Genomic DNA, 17,147 nt, shown 5'->3' with positions numbered 1-17,147 from the left:
TAACAGAACACTCTGGAAAGGTAAAGGGGAAATAACTCTGCCTGGAGGCTGTGGTAGGGTACCTCAGTACCTTGGAGAAGGTAACACCTAAGCTGGGTCTTTCAGGATGAGTAGGAATTCATCAAGCGGAGAGAGGTAGGTGAAGAGTTCAGGAGGAGGAAACAGCACGTGCAAGGGCCCCAAAACATGAAAGATTATGGTTTGTTTGGTACATTTGGGAGGGAGGCAGTGAGAGGAAATTGCTGGAAAAGTACACTTGAGCCAGACTGCCCTTTTTATGATCTGTTAAGAAATATGGATTTTTTTCCCATAGGCCTATATTTCCTAAATGTTTCTCATGTTTCTACCACTTTCACATTATCACCATATATAATGCATAATATCTGTACCAATGTTCACTTAACACTTTCCTTTAAATGACTCTAACTCACCTCACTTAAAATAGTTTATTATGTAATATTTAATAACTTTAAAAAGAATATATATCACATATATAAATTATGAATCAGAACAGTAGAATGGATACTTGTGAACTCATCATCTGAAAGAAGAAGTAAAACATTTTTATCCAACTTAAGAACTAAAACATTTCCAGCTCCATTGCTCTACTTGTATGCTTCTTTCCTGTGTCATCTCCTTGCCTCTCCTAAGAGATTACCACTATCCTGTACTTGGTGTTCATTATTCCCTTGTTTTTTTGAAGAATTACTTCACCTCCTATGTATAGATCCCTAAACAATATATCACTCTGCTTTGTTTGGTTTTTTTGTTGTTCTGTTTTTTGTTTTTATTTTATTGGAGTATAACTGATTTACAATGTTGTTAGTTTCAGGTGTACAGCAAAGTGATTCAGTTATACATATAAATATATTCATTGTTTTTTTCTATTTTTATTTATTTATTTATTTATTTCTGTGGTACACGGGCCTCTCACTGTTGCGGCCTCTCCCGTTGCACGGCACAGGCTCCTGACGCACAGGCTCAGCGGCCATGGCTCACGGGCCTAGCCGCTCCGCGGCATGTGGGATCTTCCCAGACCGGGGCATGAACCCATGTCCCCTGCATCGGCAGGCGGACTCTCAACCACTGCGCCACCAGGAAAGCCCTCATTGTTTTTTACCTTTGTTTGGTTTTGCACTTTATATTTTGATTTGTGACATCCTTGTAGAAGAAAGATTGATGCAGGAAGAAGCCTGGAAGCAGGGAGACTCTTTAGAGGTGATTGTCATAATCTAGAAAAGAGTTGATGAGAACCTGGATTAGGGCAATAGGGAGAGGAGAGGATCAATATGAACTATTTCAAAGGCAGAGTTGCTGAAACCAAGGAACGATTTAAAAGAAATATATAGTAAGAGCTTCTTTAGAAATCTGCCCTCTGTGATGTTTCTAATACTAAAACACTTTGTTTAGTTTATTGATATAAATAGTTTGAATTTTGACCCTTGATGTGATGGTGGTTCCCTGTGGTTTCCAGGGAATAGGGAAAAACAAACCCATATGTCTCCCTCCTAGAAGGTCTATTCTGTGACTTTTAAAGATAAGTAAATAAAAGCCAGGTACTTTTGAATGATTTAAGGTGTGGTACTTTACAATCCTACTAGGCAGATGAACCAATCTTCAGATCTTGTTTTTTTTTTAACTCCAAAACAAGTCCTTCCCTCCAGGCCATAGTGTCTTGAATTTCCTTTTTTAATTCACCACACTCAGATTTTCCCCATATTTTTTAAAACAAAAATGTCATCTTTTTGTAATTTGTACAACATCACTATTGTTTTCAGAATGACTTTGGAAAGACCCAACAATTTGGGCAATATTTACAAATTGTAGTTAATTTAAGGCTGTCTACACTAAGATTTTTAACTTTAAAATAAGAGGTTGAATTAGCCAGTTTTATTGAGACTAGAGCAATTAACTTGTAATTTGTGGTTGGCTGGAAACAGCCACTCACTAGAAGGGGAGCCTGGGTACTCCCCCAGGCCCTCATGCTGACCTGGATTGAGCAATGTGAACAAAGCAGAGTGGTTTGGAAGAAACATTCTCCAGCCAGGAGACCACTCATGCTACACCAACTAGACTTGGAAACTGGTTCAACACAGTGGATCAGAAAACAACCACACAGCAGGAGTCTTTAAGAAAATACAAAGTGACCACTTGTGAAAATAGAGGTGAAATACAGTGATTGTCAGTTTAAGTACTCTTTGGAGAGTCAATACCCCCTCCCACCTTTTTAGTCATTTAGTTGAACATTTTCCTTAGTTTGAACCAGACTGGTTGCTCAACAAACTATTTGACAGTCTAGGAAAGCCAGTTATCAGGAGACAAAACGTCTTGGATAAATTAGCCATGTCCATCAGCGGTAGAATCCAAACAGGCCCTCGTGGTTCCTCATGCCTCTGTTTGGCTGTGGCCTCTTAGACTATTCAGTTCAATTAAACTAATATTTATTTAGTGCCTATTATGCAAAAGCTCAGTACTAGGCACCCTGTTAATACTGTATTACTTTCCTAATGGACTGGAAACTTGGGAAGGTCTCAGATAGGTTATAACAGGTCCCCTATCTTATTCTGAGGAGGAGATGCTATTTATCTCCAAACTAATTGAACAGACTGGGGAAAGGAGGGACAGCGTGAATGGGGACCCTGAGGGGAGTAACTCTGTTGCTCTGTCTTCCCCAGTGGAAATTCTGACAAATGTGAGGTGGGAAGCCTAGTGCAGAGAGGGATTTGGTGGTTTGGGGATTTGAGGAGGTAAGATCTTAAGATCTACTCTCTGATACTAGATGAGGACCTGTGACTTAATCCTAACAGGCTATAACATTCAGGATTTTGTGGCCACCTTGATGGGTTGACACAGTCCTTCTGCATCACTGTTCACCCAGCCATTAATTTTATTTGACTATATACTTCTACTCTGGAGTCTTGTTCTTTGAATAGGAAAATTTTGCTTTATTTTTATTTTTTACCTCCTGGTGATTGATGGTGGGGAGGGGAAGGACAGAAGCAGATAGGAAGCAGATAGATAAGCTGACAAAAATGACAAAATACAATTTTATGTTTAAATTGGAAGAACAAAAGGTTGTTGATGAACTGTGATATTATTTGGTATTGAAGAGTAACACAGATATAATTAAAGTCTTTCAACCCAATGTTTAATCCAGACAGATCTTTTCAGAAAGTCAGGCAGTATTTATCTCATACAAGCAACCCTGGTTTATGCAGCTTATTTATATGACAGCTGTTATGACCATGATATCTAGACCCAGGGCCAGAAACACAGTCCCAAATTGAATCTTTCAATACCCATGGCATGAAGGAGCGAGTACGCATACGGAGAGGGGAATAATATCCTACATTTGCATAGCGCTTTGTTCTTCTTTCAAAATACTTTCACATCTATGAGAACACGAAATGGTGTTGCTTACTAAAGTTCACTGTTAATTTTTTTTCCCTAATGATTATTTGGCCACCATCCTATAGATTGTGTTGTTGAACTAAGTTTAAGAATCTTAAGGTCAAAAAGGACATTTGGTGATCTTTTCGTCTGGGGCACAAACTGTGAGATGATCTAGAGTTCTTCCTTAAAATGCATATACCCCTTGGAAGAAGCATGTTCCTAGGTAACAGCTTAAAATGTGATTGTTCACATATTAACATGGATTTGTTGGCAGTTACCTGAAAAGACAGAGAAGAGTTTTAAGATGGTAAAGGAAGTTATCTAGAAGAGGAGGATGCCTCCAGGAGGGGAATGAGCATCCATGGGGTTGCCAGAGACAAAGTCCATCTCTCCAACTCCAACCTCATCTCTTACCAGCCTTTCCCATAAAACTGCATTAGGATTGTCTTCTTAATTTCTCTTTTTGATAGTTTGTTATTAGTGTATTGAAACACAACAAATTTCTGTATATTTTATATCTTGTAACTTTACTGAATTCATTTGGTGACACAAATACATGGAAAGATATCCTGTGCTCATGGATTGAAAGAATATTGTTAAAATTTCCATACCGCCCAAAACAATCTACAGATTCAATATAATCCTTATCAAAATACCCATGGCATCACAGAACTAGAACAAAATAATTCTAAAATTTGTGTCGGACCACAAAAGACCCCAAATAGCCAAAGCAATCTTGAGAAAGAAAAACAAAGCTGGAGGCATCACACCCCCTGATTTCAAAGTATATCACAAAACTATAGTAATCAAAATAGTGTAATACTGGCACAAAAACAGACACATGGATCAATGGAACAGAATAGAAAACCCAGAAATAAACCCATGTTTATATAGTCAATTAATCTATGACAAAGGAGGCAAGAATAAACAATGATGAAATGAGAGTTTCTTCAATAAATGGTGTTGGGAAAACTGGACAGCTACATACAAAAGAATGAAACTAGACCACTGTTTTACACCAATACCAAAATAAACTCAAAATGGATTAAAGACTTAAATGTAAGACCTGAAACCACATATTTTCCTGGGAGAAAATATAGACAGTATGCTCTTTGATATCAGTCTTAGGAGTATTTTTCTGGATCTGTCTCCTCAGGCAAGGGAAACAAAAGCAAAAATAAACAAATAGGACTATACTGAAAAGCTTTTGCACAGTGAGGGAAAGCATCAACAAAACAAAAGACAACCTACCGAATGGGAGAAGATAATTGCAGATGATATGACTGATAAGGGGCTAGTATCCAAAATATATAAGGAATTCATACAATTCAATATCAAAAGAACAAATAATTTGATTAAAAAATGGGCAGAGGACCTGAGTAGACATTTTTGCAAAGAAGACATACAGATGAACAACAGGCATATAAAAAGATGTTCAACATCACCATCAGGGAAATGCACATCAAAAAGTGAGATATCAGTTCACACCTGTCAGAATGGCTATTGTCAAAAAGACAACAAATAGGGAATTCCCTGGTGGTCCAGTGGTTAGGACTCGGCACTTTCACTGCCGTGGCCCAGGTTCAATCCCTGGTCAGGGAACTAAGATCCCACAGGCCGTGTGGCATAGTCAAAAAAAAAAAAAAAAAAAACCAAAATGAAAAAACCTAATGATAAGTGTTGGTGAGAATGAACATGGAGAAAAGAGAACTGTCGTGCACTGTTGTTGAGAATGTAAATTGGTACTACTACTATGGAAAACAGTATGAAGTTTCCTCAAAAAATTAAAAATGGAACAGTGATACAAACTAGCATTCCACTTCCAGGTATTTATCCAAAGAAAATGAAAACACTAATTCCCAAAGATATATGCACCCCAATGTTCATTGCAGCATGATTTGCAATAGCCAAGATACAGAAGCAACATATGTGTCCACCAATAGATGAATGGCTAAAAAAGATAGATGGCTACATTTATATATCTCACAATGGAATATTACTCAGCAGTAAAATAAGAATGAAAGCTTGCCATTGGCTACAACATGGATGGACCTAGAGGATATTACATGAAGTGAAATAAGTCAGATGGAGAAAGACAAGTATTGCATGATTTCACTTATATGTAGAATCTAAGAAACAAAACAAATGAAAAAAGATATCAAAAGAGAAACAGACTCATAGATACAATGAACAATCTGGTGGTTGCCAGAAAGGGGGAGGGGAGTGAGGGGATGGGTGAAATAGGGGAAAAGGATTAAAAGGTACAAACTTTCAGTTACAAAATAAGTCATGGGGATGTAATGTATGGCAGGGAATATAGTCAATAATATTGTAATAACTTTGTATGGTGACAACTGGTAACAAAACTTATCATGGTGATTATTTTATAGTGTACAAAAATATCAATTCACTATGTGGTACACCTGAAACTAATATAATAATGTATGTCAATTATACTTCAATTTAAAAAAACTGCATTAGTTGCCTCCACTATCTGCTCACAGGGCCCCTGCACTCTCCTGACAGCACATATCACTCTCAGGTTATTTGCTTGGTCAACACACTAATTCTGTCCCTAGACTCTGCATTCTTTGGGGTCAGCGACTTGTGTCCCTCACCATTGCTTTCCAGCATTTCTGCATATAGCAGAGACTCAGGAAAGCATTATAGAATGAATGAAAACTTTAATCCATAATTTTATGCCTAGTTGTAATAGTTAAGCTGCTCAATTATGCCATCTTTGTTTTCAAAAGGAATGACTCTGGAGCATGCCAGAAATTGAAATGTTTATCTTTGTTTTAATACTCTAGAAAAGTATCCAATTTCCCTGTGGAACAGTATAAATAATAGGTAACACTTACTGAATGTTTATTGTGTGCTGGGTACTTTTTTATCATTGTATACAGATTAATTTATGTGATTTCACCATAATCCTCTGAGGTAAATGCTACTATTATTACCATTTTAAAATACAGACACTGAGGTGCAGTATTTGAGTCTTCCCGGATATAAATTTTGCCTTTCTTGTTATGAAAAAGGAAAAAGCACTGAATGACAATGACCAAAGAAGTTTTTTCTATTTGCATTTATCAAACTTCAATGTAGACTCAATAAAAGTTAAATGCAATTAAAGAAAGACAAAGTGTTCATCCCTGAGGAGCATAGCATGGTGCCTAAGTATATCATTGCATAACTATTAACATAATCTATTAACAAGTTCCTAAAACCCACAAGAACATGGAGCTGTGTTAGCAATAAACATTAAGAAGTGGAGGATCCAAGACGGCACACGAACTCTGTCCACTAGGTGGCATTAGCGCCTCTAAATGAGGGGCGTGGGTGGGAACACGTCTGATCATGCCGTCAGCACCATTGACGAAAAGATTCAAGTACTGGTCTTCAGTTTTCTAGGCCCCCGCTTTGCACCCCCGGCGAGCTGAGGAGCTGTCAGACATCCACCAGCGTGGATCGTAGCTCCCCGACCAGGGCTCGAACCCGAGCCCCCTGCATTGGAAGCATGGCGTCTTAACTACTAAACAGCCAGGGAAGTTCCTCAGTTTCAGTTTTAGATGCTAAGGTAAAGAAACTACTATTAGCTATGTGTAAGCTGGTCATTAGAAGAAGAAATGCGGATTTAGCATCTGCAATGAGCTAGTTCCTTCTCTAGGTGCTGCTGTTGCCACCAATACGGGCAAAGCACGTACAAGCCTCACCCTCACGAAGCTTGTAATCTATCTGGGAAGATAAACATGAAACAAGTAATGACATAAAAGTAGACAATTACAAGTGTGCTAAGTACCAGGTCTTACAGGAATGTGAAACAGGTGGATCTAACCTAGCGGGGGTTGGGGGGTCAGGGAAGGCTTCCAAGAAGAAGTGATAATGGGAGGTAATCAGGTAATTAGCCAGAAGGAGTGCGGCTAAGCATTCCAAGTGAAAGAAGCATCATTTGTATGGACCCCCTCAGTGGTCAGGAGCCTGCTCAATTCAAACGACTGAGAAGATTCCAGTGTAGCCGGAGGGGAGAAAGAGTAGGACAGAGGGGTTGGAAGCTGGAGAGGTTGCCTATTGGACAATAAGAAGTGTTTAAAGTATTTTAAATAGGAAAGTCACATGATCGGATGTGCATTTTTTAAAAGGTTGTTCTGCCTGAAATGGGGAGGCCAGATTGAGGAGATAAGACTGGATGGGGAGAGACCCATGGGGAAGCTTTTTTTTTTTTTTTTTTTGCGGTACGCGGGCCTCTCACTGTTGTGGCCTCTCCCATTGCGGAGCACAGGCTCCGGAAGCGCAGGCTCAGCGGCCATGGCTCACGGGCCCAGCCGCTCCGCCGCATGTGGGATCTTCCCAGACCGGGGCACGAACCCGTGTCCCCTGCATCGGCAGGCAGACTCTCAACAACTGCGCCACCAGGGAAGCCCATGGGGAAGCTTTTATACCATTTTAGTAAAATGGTGATGGCAGCCTGACCCAGTGTGGCAGGAAGTGTGAGCTCATTGATTAGGGGTGTGAGAGGGAAGAGTCAAGGTTTCTGGCTTAAACAAGAGGATCGATGGTATTGCCATTTGCCAAGGTAGAGAAGAACATCAGAGAAGCAGCAGATTTGGAGGAAAGTTCATGTGTTCATTTCAGGATATTTTGAGTTTGAGGCACTTACAAAATATTCAAGAGGAGCTATTAAGAAAGCACTTACATATGAGGAGCTCAAAAGAAAGACTGTGGTTGTTCACATAGATTTGACACCATATAACTCAGATTGGGACTAGAACCCACAGTCTTTTAACTGAGATCACACATCTGGTCTCAGGACTTAATGAAGCTCAGGTTCTGGATGTCTCATCACAAAAAGAATTCAGTGAGAGACAAAGTGATAGGTAAGAAGTGATTCATTTAGAGAGAAACACACTCCACAGACAGAGTGTGGGCTGTCTCAGAAGGTGAGAAAGGCACCAAGGTATGGAGTTGTCAGCTTTTTAGGGGTGGGTAACTTCATAGGCTAATGAGTGGAAGGAGTATTCCAGCTATTTTGGGGAAGGGGAGGGGATTTCCAGAAATTCGGCTATCATCCACCTTTTGACCTTTATGGTCAGCCTTGGAACTGCCATGGCGCCTGTGGGTGTGTCATTTAGCTTGCTGATGTGTTATGATGACCATATACTGAGGATCAGGGTCTAGTGGAAGTTGTCTTGTCTGCCATCTTGGACCTGTTTAGTTCTAATCCGTTTGTGTTGTGTCCTTGGGCTATATCATTCTTCTAAAGGTTGTGCCCTGTCCTCTTCCCTCCTGTTTTCAGATTCAGGTGTTAGCAGCACACAGATCTAAATAGAAAATGCGATGAGACCTTGTAAGGAGAAAGTCAAGTGTGAGAAAGGAAGATGTCCTGGGATAGAACTCTAGGGAACCCCACCATTGTCAAGTTGGTAGAGATTAGGAATCAATAGTCAGTAATGAAAACAGAGAAGGAACAGTCACAGGTACAGAAGGAAAACCAGAATGCCCAGTTCCCCTCCTCCAAAAATGATTATGAAAGAGGAAGGGGTCAATAATATTGAGAGCTACTGAGAAGCAAGGGCAGCTGAGAGTTAAAATGTGTTCTTTGGATTTGGGGACAGGGAGGTCACTGGTGACTCTGGTGGGATCAGTTTCTATGGCACACTGAAGGCTGAGGCCAGATTGCAGTGAGTTGAAAAGTTGAATGTGAGGTGAGGAAATGGTGATAATTATGCTAAAAATGTAATCCAATTGACCGGACCTGAGCCTGGGTCCTAGCCTGGGCTGAGACCCCTTGTCTCTGCCAGGAAGTTTCTTTTTCCAATAGATTTGTGCAGCCAATAACGAAACGATACTGAGGCTGGAACAGCACAAGCTTTATTCAATGACCAAAGAATGGAGAAGTGGGAACCTGGTTTGCAAATCAATTTCTCAACCCAGTTTGGGCGGAGACACCAAATACAGTATATAAGAGGGTCAAAATAAGAAGGAGGAGGACTGAAGACGTCACTGTGAGGTGAGATTCTGGAGGTAAATGGTTGTCCTCCACACCCCTGGAAATCCTGTTCTTTCTGAATGGGTGGTATTATGCTACCTATTTCCTGCTGGAACTCTTCATATTTCTGTATAAAGCTCTGACTTTTGTATTGGCAGGTCTCCTGCTACCACATCCAGCAGCCAATCTAGTACTGGATGTGGAGATACTCTTCCTTTATCTTGGAATTGAAGTAATTTGACTATTTTTTGGTACGAAGGGAAACCTCTGCCAATGAAAGATGCCACTTGGTATTAGTGTGGCCTTGACCTTCCCATCTGCCATGATGGACTCCTATTACCTGCTGCTGCAGACCTACGTGCTCTGCCTGGAAGCCATCATGAACAGCATCTTGCTCTTCTTCTGTGACTCAGAGCTGCTGCTTGAGGTGCTCACCCTGGCTGCTTTCTCCAGTATGGACAGGATTTGAAGTACAAAAATTTCAGCCAGCAGTCCTCACAGGCTGAGACCACACATACCTCTGGTACTTTAGCCATACCAGTGAGAAATGGTGGGTCAAGTTGTCCTGGGAAAGGTTGCAGCTTTTCCTCAGCACAGACACCTTGGGGAGCAAACCAAGCATAAGGCCACTGGGCACAATCTTCTAAACCAGGATCATCAACCCAAGAGACTCTTCTGCACTCCAGTATAGGGAGCGGCGAAGCTGTCGCCATCCTGGCCCTTCTCAGAGCCAATTCCTTCTGACCTCAAGTTTTCCTCTTTGATCATCGTGGCCAGAGCATCTTGTGTGGACCGTGTAGGCTCCTTGGGCTTCCAGCAGGACCTGAGCCACACACTCCCTGTGTATGCTGTGCCCACGTCCTGCAGGCGCATGGGGCACCTCAGGAGGTTGTGCTTCCAGAGTGATGCAAAACCCACTCATCCCATTTCTCAGAGACTGAGTTCCAGAACTTCTTCTGGAGCCCATACTGTTATTTTTCTAATCTCATCATGAAACAAACATTATTTTATAATAAATATGTATTTTCTGTTAAAAAAATAAAATAAAATAATAAAAAAGAGGAAATTGAACAGAGTAGAATATTCATGACTTATCCAAGAACAGGGGTGTGGTTTGGACCTTTCCTTTTCAGTCCTCTTAGGGACTTGTCTAGTTGCTGTCATGGCAATCATCAACTGTCACGGCACTGGTGGGTGTGTCATTTAGCATGCTAATGCATTACAGTGAGTGTGTAATGAGGCCCAAGGTCACTGCAAGTCAAATCTTCCACCATCTTGGGCCTAGTTGTTTCTAACCAGTTCTCATTTTTTTTCTCTTTGCAGCTTCCTCCTGAAACTTAGATAAGAATGATGGGTTTCTATTTCAGGGAGGGGCAACAGCCTTGGTAACAAAAACATTTTCTAGAAATGTGGCTGGGAAGGTAAGGTGGAGGGAGGGCTTTTTTATTTATTATTATTATTATTTTTTGGTATGCGGGCCTCTCACTGTTGTGGCCTCTCCCGTTGCGGAGCACAGGCTCCGGACGCGCAACCTCAGCGGCTGTAGCTCACGGGCCCAGCCGCTCCGCAGCATGTGGGATCTTCCTGGACCGGGGCCCAAACCTGTGTCCCCTGCATCGGCAGGCGGATTCTCAACCACTGCGCCACCAGGGAAGCCCGGGAGGGCTTTTTTAAAGGGGAGAAACGTGAGCAGTTTCAAATGCTGATACAACAAAGCCAGTAGAGAGAGAGATGTTGAAAATCTAGGCAAGAGAGAGATTCCTAAGCAGGCGGCAGGGGATAGGATCCAGGACATGGGAGGAAGGACAACTTCCGCATGAGAAGGTCAAGGGTGAGGCAAACTCAGGTATGTTTGCAGACTTGGTAGCCGGAAGTTGGTGTAGCTCCTGTGAAATGCTTGTGATGCTTCTTAAATACAAAGGATGTCATCTGCTGACAGTGGGTGAGGGTGAGGTGAGTTCAGAGGGAAGATTTGAAGTAGTCAAAGTGCTAACTAAGCAAGATGAGGACCCAACCAACTGAGGTTGGTGACCACTGACTCACAGTGACACAGGTAGAAGGTATGTGATCTTCTGCAGCTACGTTCATGATGCAGAGTTTACTTGGAGATGGTGAACAGTTGGAATCATTCACTCACAAATTTTTCTTGTGTATCTGCTCTGTGCCAGGCCCTCTGCTCTGTGCTAGGTTCTGCTGGGCAGATGTCGTACAAGAAAGACTAGGACAAGGTAATTGTGGATATTAATAAGAGTGTGGTTTAAATGATGGACCACTGAATCTTAGCTATGTGAGAGAGGAAAGACTTTTCCTCTGGCCTCTTGCGTCCTGTGGCTGGGCCTGAGAATTAAACTGACAAAAGACAGATGAACAGGAGAAGAGCATACAAGTTTTATTTGGTGGTACTATTTTCATGGGGCACAGGAGACTTCAGAGAAAAGAACTGAAGACACAAAGAAGCAGATAGTTCTGAGAGCTTGTATACCATAGCAACAAAGGACAGTACATTGTGGAGATGTAACAAGGCAAAGGAAGAAGGGTTTGGGGTGGGGGGCAGGAGATTGTGGGAAAAGGATTAGGAAATATATGGAGGGAACTAATGAAAGATATGGGCTATCTTAGTAGGTCTGTTTGTACAGATTCATCTCGTTTCTCATGATAAGAATGTTACCCTTTTCATGGTACAGTGAGGGCATTTTTCTCACTGGAAATTTATGTCCTGCTTTTAGGTAGAAAGGGAGAGGGCAGAGAGCCCTTCCCACATCTGCCGTTTCTTAAGTGCCTTGGGCTCAAAATAATATGTCAAAGTGGCATATTTTGGGGCGGTAGGTTCTGATCCCCTTCAGCTAGATAGGGAGGAGAGTGAAGGAGAGAGACAGATGAGTATGTAGACAGTAGAGTGTGAAAGCCACTGGAGGTCTCCATGAAATAAATAAACAGGTGTCCTGGGGTATCTGCTGCAACCCTGGGAGAACAGGAGGTTGTGGCCAGACTAAGATTTCTAAGTTACTGTTCTGAACTGTTGAGGTGGCTCTTAGAATTGGGGGCTGAGGTGAGGTGAAGAAACAATGATGTCACAGCAACCAGAGAGATCTTTTTAAAATGCACATTTGGTTTCTTTCTTGTTTTTTTTTTTTTAGATTTTATTAATTAATTTATTTTTTAACATCTTTATTGGAGTATAATTGCCTTACAGTGATGTGTTAGTTTCTGCTGTATAACAAAGTGAATCAGCTGTATGTATACATATATCCCCATATCTCCTCTCTCTTGCGTCTCCCTCCCACCCTCCCTATCCCACCCCTCTAGGTGGTCACAAAGCACCAAGCTGATCTCCCCGTTAAAATGCACATTTGAATGTATCATTTACACCTACAACATTTTGGTGGTTCTTAAAAAAAATATTAAAAATCCTTAACATGGTCTTTGAGGCCTTTCTCACCCTTCTAGCTTCACCTCATGATGCCTCTTTCTAGCCACTCTGGCCTTCTACCTCAGGGCCTTTGAAAATGCTGTTTCCTTGACCTGAAATGCCCTTGGCCAGCCCCCAAGAACTCTATCCAGTTATCTCCTCCTCAGCCTTTTGTATTTGGGTATCAGCTTAATATCACTGCCTCAAAAAGAGCTCCTTTGCCCTCAGACGAGTTCTGTGAACTTTTCCTTCATAGAGACTATTACAGGTTATCGTATATTTGTGTGCTCTTTAAAAATTGTTTTTGTATCTCTCCCAGAAATGATAAGCCCCACAAGAGTAGCAACTACGCCTCCTTTGCTTCTTGTCCTATTGCAGCCATGAGCCCTGTGCCTAGTACATATGAGTTGCTTAAAAATATTTGTTAAATGAATGGATACATAAAGAGGTTAAGTGACTTGCCCCAAGGCATTGATTGGGCTTGCGAAGAATAACAACATTAATACGTATAAAATGTGTTTCTTATTCTTTATACCTTTGTGACACTTGCATGTATGTCCAGACGGGTGAATGACACCAACGACATGAATGATGGCGAAGAAGACAGAAACACAAAGGGAGCAGTGATCAAAACAGGGGGTGACACAGCATGGAGGTTTGGTACCCAGGCGTCTTCTCTGATGTTTCTCCTGTAGAATGAGGGTTGTGACAGGGCAAGGTGGACCCTTTTCCAGAATCACGGGTGGCTTTATTTTATTCTGGTCTCTCCTCCTGCCTGACCATTGTGGAAATTCTAGCAACCTACATGCCTGTCCACCAGGACCTAGCATGTGTAAAACAAGCCCTGCACATCCTTGAGTATTGACTGCATGACTGGGTGGAGAGAAGGAGCATCCCCCAGCAGGCCCCAGGCTCGTCTGAGGTCTAGGCCAGCCCATCTCTTCCTTTATCATCTTGAGCTGGCGCTCAAACACTTGGAAGCAAGATACTTTGACTTATTACCTGAGGATTTTGTTCATGTATTTTCTTGTAACCCTCTGGCTCTTCTCCCATTTTACAGCCAGAGTACGAGCCACACCCTGACTCAGAGGAAAAAGAAGTATCTTCCTGACTTGAGTTCAAATGTACAGACCCTACAGGGAACAAATTGATGCCTTTGAGAGAATGATGCAGGAACAAGATTTTCCACCCCGAAGGATTGTTTGATGGGTCAAGACTGATAAGTTTCACTGAGTGTCAGAGGGGAAGGAGAGTACACGAGCTGTTAGTTTGTTCCTAGAAAAAAAGACATCTCATTCCCCACCCCCATCCAGCTGTTGGATAGGAGACAACAGAAATCCCAGGTGTGTCGAGGTAACTGCCCCTGTTGCAGGTAGAGCTTCAGGAAGCTTTGAGATGTCAGAATGGAAATGGCTGTGAAGTTTGTCTCAACTTGTGGGCCTGAGGGTGCCTCACAGAGCACCCCCAGCCCAAGTTGATGTGGCTCTGGGGAATGATTCTAGTGTGCTCACAGGGAGCACAGAACTGCCCAAGGCCCTTGGACAGCCCCCCAGACCCTACTGCCTGACATGCAGGGGCCTCAAGGAGAGCTTTAGTAGCAAGGACAGTCACCGACCTTAAGGGGCCCTTTGGATAGGAACAAGGTCCTTCCAAGCAGCCATCTGGCAGCCCAATCCCCCAGGGCCAGATGAGACGATAGATCTCGGTGGGTGTCAGCTTGGGCCCTGCCTGTTCCCCATTCTTCCTGCCTTCATCTCGGACCCCTCAAACTTAGAACTGATACCATGGATGAGGAGAGGGGGTCTTTGAGTTGACTAAGATTATGGTTTTTCCTCTTGGAAGAATCTGAACCTGATATCAATTGTGGACATTCAGTATTTTCTATATTAAAGGAATGTATCTTTTTTATTATTGAGAAATAAAACTTACCTTTCTTGCACACTTGAGTTTGTGAACAGAGATGCATATTCTACACACGTTTTGCTAGCGATCTTTTTCTGCATTAATATCTGGTCTCCACAGCTGAACTGCAAGATTTTCAAGGCTAGAGAGTAGCCCCTTCCTGCCCTCTTCTTTCTACTCAGCACCTTGTATACATAACAGGCTCCATTTCTGAGAGAAAACCTATGGAACAGGATGTGCATGGTGGTTTTGTTTGCATGTTATTTGCCAAAGTATCATTTCAAGAGTCTCTCAGCTCTTACTTCATTTGTAAGTTGTAAAAGTTCCCCCAAGTATTCATTCATTTTTCACGTCAAGAGATAAAAAATATTTGCCAAGCGCCCGCCATGTGCAAAGCCTACTTGGACCTCTTCCTGGGGATGCAGCCCTTGTCATTAAGGAACTTGTTATTGGAGATGTAGACGTGATGTAGCTGAGGGAGTTGACCGTGCACTGACTTTAGGACAACAGCTAGGAGGTTTCGTTGCCTGTTATTTTAAATGCACAGATAATCTAATTGCCAAAGTGACAAATATTTATTCGAGAACACTTGCAAAATTTAAAAGTAAACAAATTGTACTGACAAACTCAGTATCTGTAAAATTAGAAGTAGTCAATGCTGACATTTTGATGTATATCACTACTTATGTGTTGTAAAAATGTATCATGATCTATTGGAGTTTGTTGTTTAAAGAAAACCCTGATATACTAGTGTGTGTGTATGTGTGTGTGTGTGTATGTGTCTGTGTGATTTTTGCTTTCTCCTAAAATGGAGATAGTGGTATTTGAGAGTTTCAGTGACTATATGTATTCAGTGACCAATTACAGTACATTGATGAAAGAAGTTTGAAAATGTATTACAGATTAGAAGAAGAAAATTAGGTTTCTGGTAGACAAGTGGGATGGGAAACCAAATAAAACATACATTTGAATCTAATCCATGATGGATCCATGAAAATAGTTCTGTTGATTAACTCAAATGTCACCTCCTGGGCCTCCCTGGTGGCTCAGTGGTTGAGAGTCCGCCTGCCGATGCAGGGGATACGGGTTCGTGCCCCGGTCTGGGAGGATCCCATATGCCGCGGAGCGGCTGGGCCCGTGAGCCATGGCCGCTGGGCCTGCGCATCCGGAGCCTGTGCTCCGCAACGGGAGAGGCCACAACAGTGAGAGGCCCGCATACAGCAAAAAGGAAAAAAAAAAAAAAAAAAAAAAAGTCACCTCCTCACTGAAGCTCTCCTCCTTTCGCTCTGGCAGTGTTAGCCAGCTAGTCCCTCCTGGCTCTCAAATATTTTTACTATTTTTATTTAATAATATATTCATTATTTTAATAAAATAATATACACTATTATTTCTATATTATATTTTAGGGAGGCAATATAGTGTTTGGTTAAAAAAAATAGACTTTGGATTTAAACATCCCAAGTTCAAATTCCAGACTTACCATTTGCTAGCTGTGTGACCTTGGACAAGCTGTTTAGCCCTCTCTGAATCTGAGTTCTCATCTGTAAAATGGGAATAATAATACTTACCTCATAGAGTTGTTGTGACAAACAAGTAGGACGATATTTGCAACATGCTGATCTGCCCCAAAACACAGTCAATAACTAATAGGTGTAATTATTTTTATTACAGAACTTGCCGAGTTGTATTGCAATTACTGGTTTAGGAATGCTTTCCTCACCGGACTGTGAGCACCTAGACAGCAAGCCCTGGGTCCTGACCTCTCTCATCCAACCTCTCTCCCTCCTAGCAGTGTAGCCCATAAACAGTAAACAATCCATATGCGTTTGCTGGGGGATAAAATAGTTATGGAAAGTGCCAGATTGAATGCTTTTTCCCTAAGAGTCCTACCTATATCCTTACTCAGATTTTTCGAACAAACTCTTAACTGCAAATCATTGACTCTTATAATCAATATTATACAGGGCCATTTCCACTTTAATGCAAGCTAACATTTACTGAGCACTTACTATGTGGCAGATTTTGTCCTAGTGCCTTACCTTGTATTTAAACCACTCTATGAGGGGGATATTATATCTTCTTTCACGGATGAGGAAACTGAGGCCCAGAGAGAGTGCTGTGTACTCTATGACTTCTGAGATTTTGCTAGGGGCCCCAGGGGGGTTCCTGGCTCTCTGTTCTTCCATTTAAGTGCGGAGGCAGGAGGTGAGGAAAAGAAGCAGCCATATATTTTTCTTTCTCTTTAGGAAAAACATTTTATTTATTTTTCAGTCTCTTTTCTCTTCTGGAAAAACAAATAAAAGACATTCTTGTTTCACTCATGATTTTACCCCTGCTGAGGTCCAGGGCAAGATTTCTCCCCTGCAGAGTCCTGTTCAAGGATGAAAATGAAGGTTGGTTACAAGACTCCACTGAGTGTCCCAAGCAGTAGCTTTTTTTTTTAAGAGGGGTTTGAAA

The 17,147-nt window shown here is 41.8% G+C and overlaps 1 non-coding gene and 1 pseudogene across 1 annotated transcript; both read left to right on the top strand.

Annotated features, from left to right (window-relative positions):
- The first annotated feature begins 4,923 nt into the window (after positions 1–4,923).
- On the top strand, positions 4,924–4,995 carry TRNAE-UUC (transfer RNA glutamic acid (anticodon UUC)). The gene has a single exon. It is a non-coding gene; the product is annotated as a tRNA-Glu (tRNA).
- A 3,732-nt stretch (positions 4,996–8,727) lies between these two features.
- Positions 8,728–9,848, top strand: LOC132494732 (transmembrane protein 216-like; annotated as a pseudogene).
- The last annotated feature ends 7,299 nt before the right edge of the window (positions 9,849–17,147 follow it).

Source organism: Mesoplodon densirostris, chromosome 8 (genome assembly GCF_025265405.1).
Source record: "Mesoplodon densirostris isolate mMesDen1 chromosome 8, mMesDen1 primary haplotype, whole genome shotgun sequence".
In the NCBI taxonomy this organism is placed as follows: domain Eukaryota; kingdom Metazoa; phylum Chordata; class Mammalia; order Artiodactyla; family Ziphiidae; genus Mesoplodon; species Mesoplodon densirostris.
This window is presented reverse-complemented; position numbering and strand designations above follow the sequence as displayed.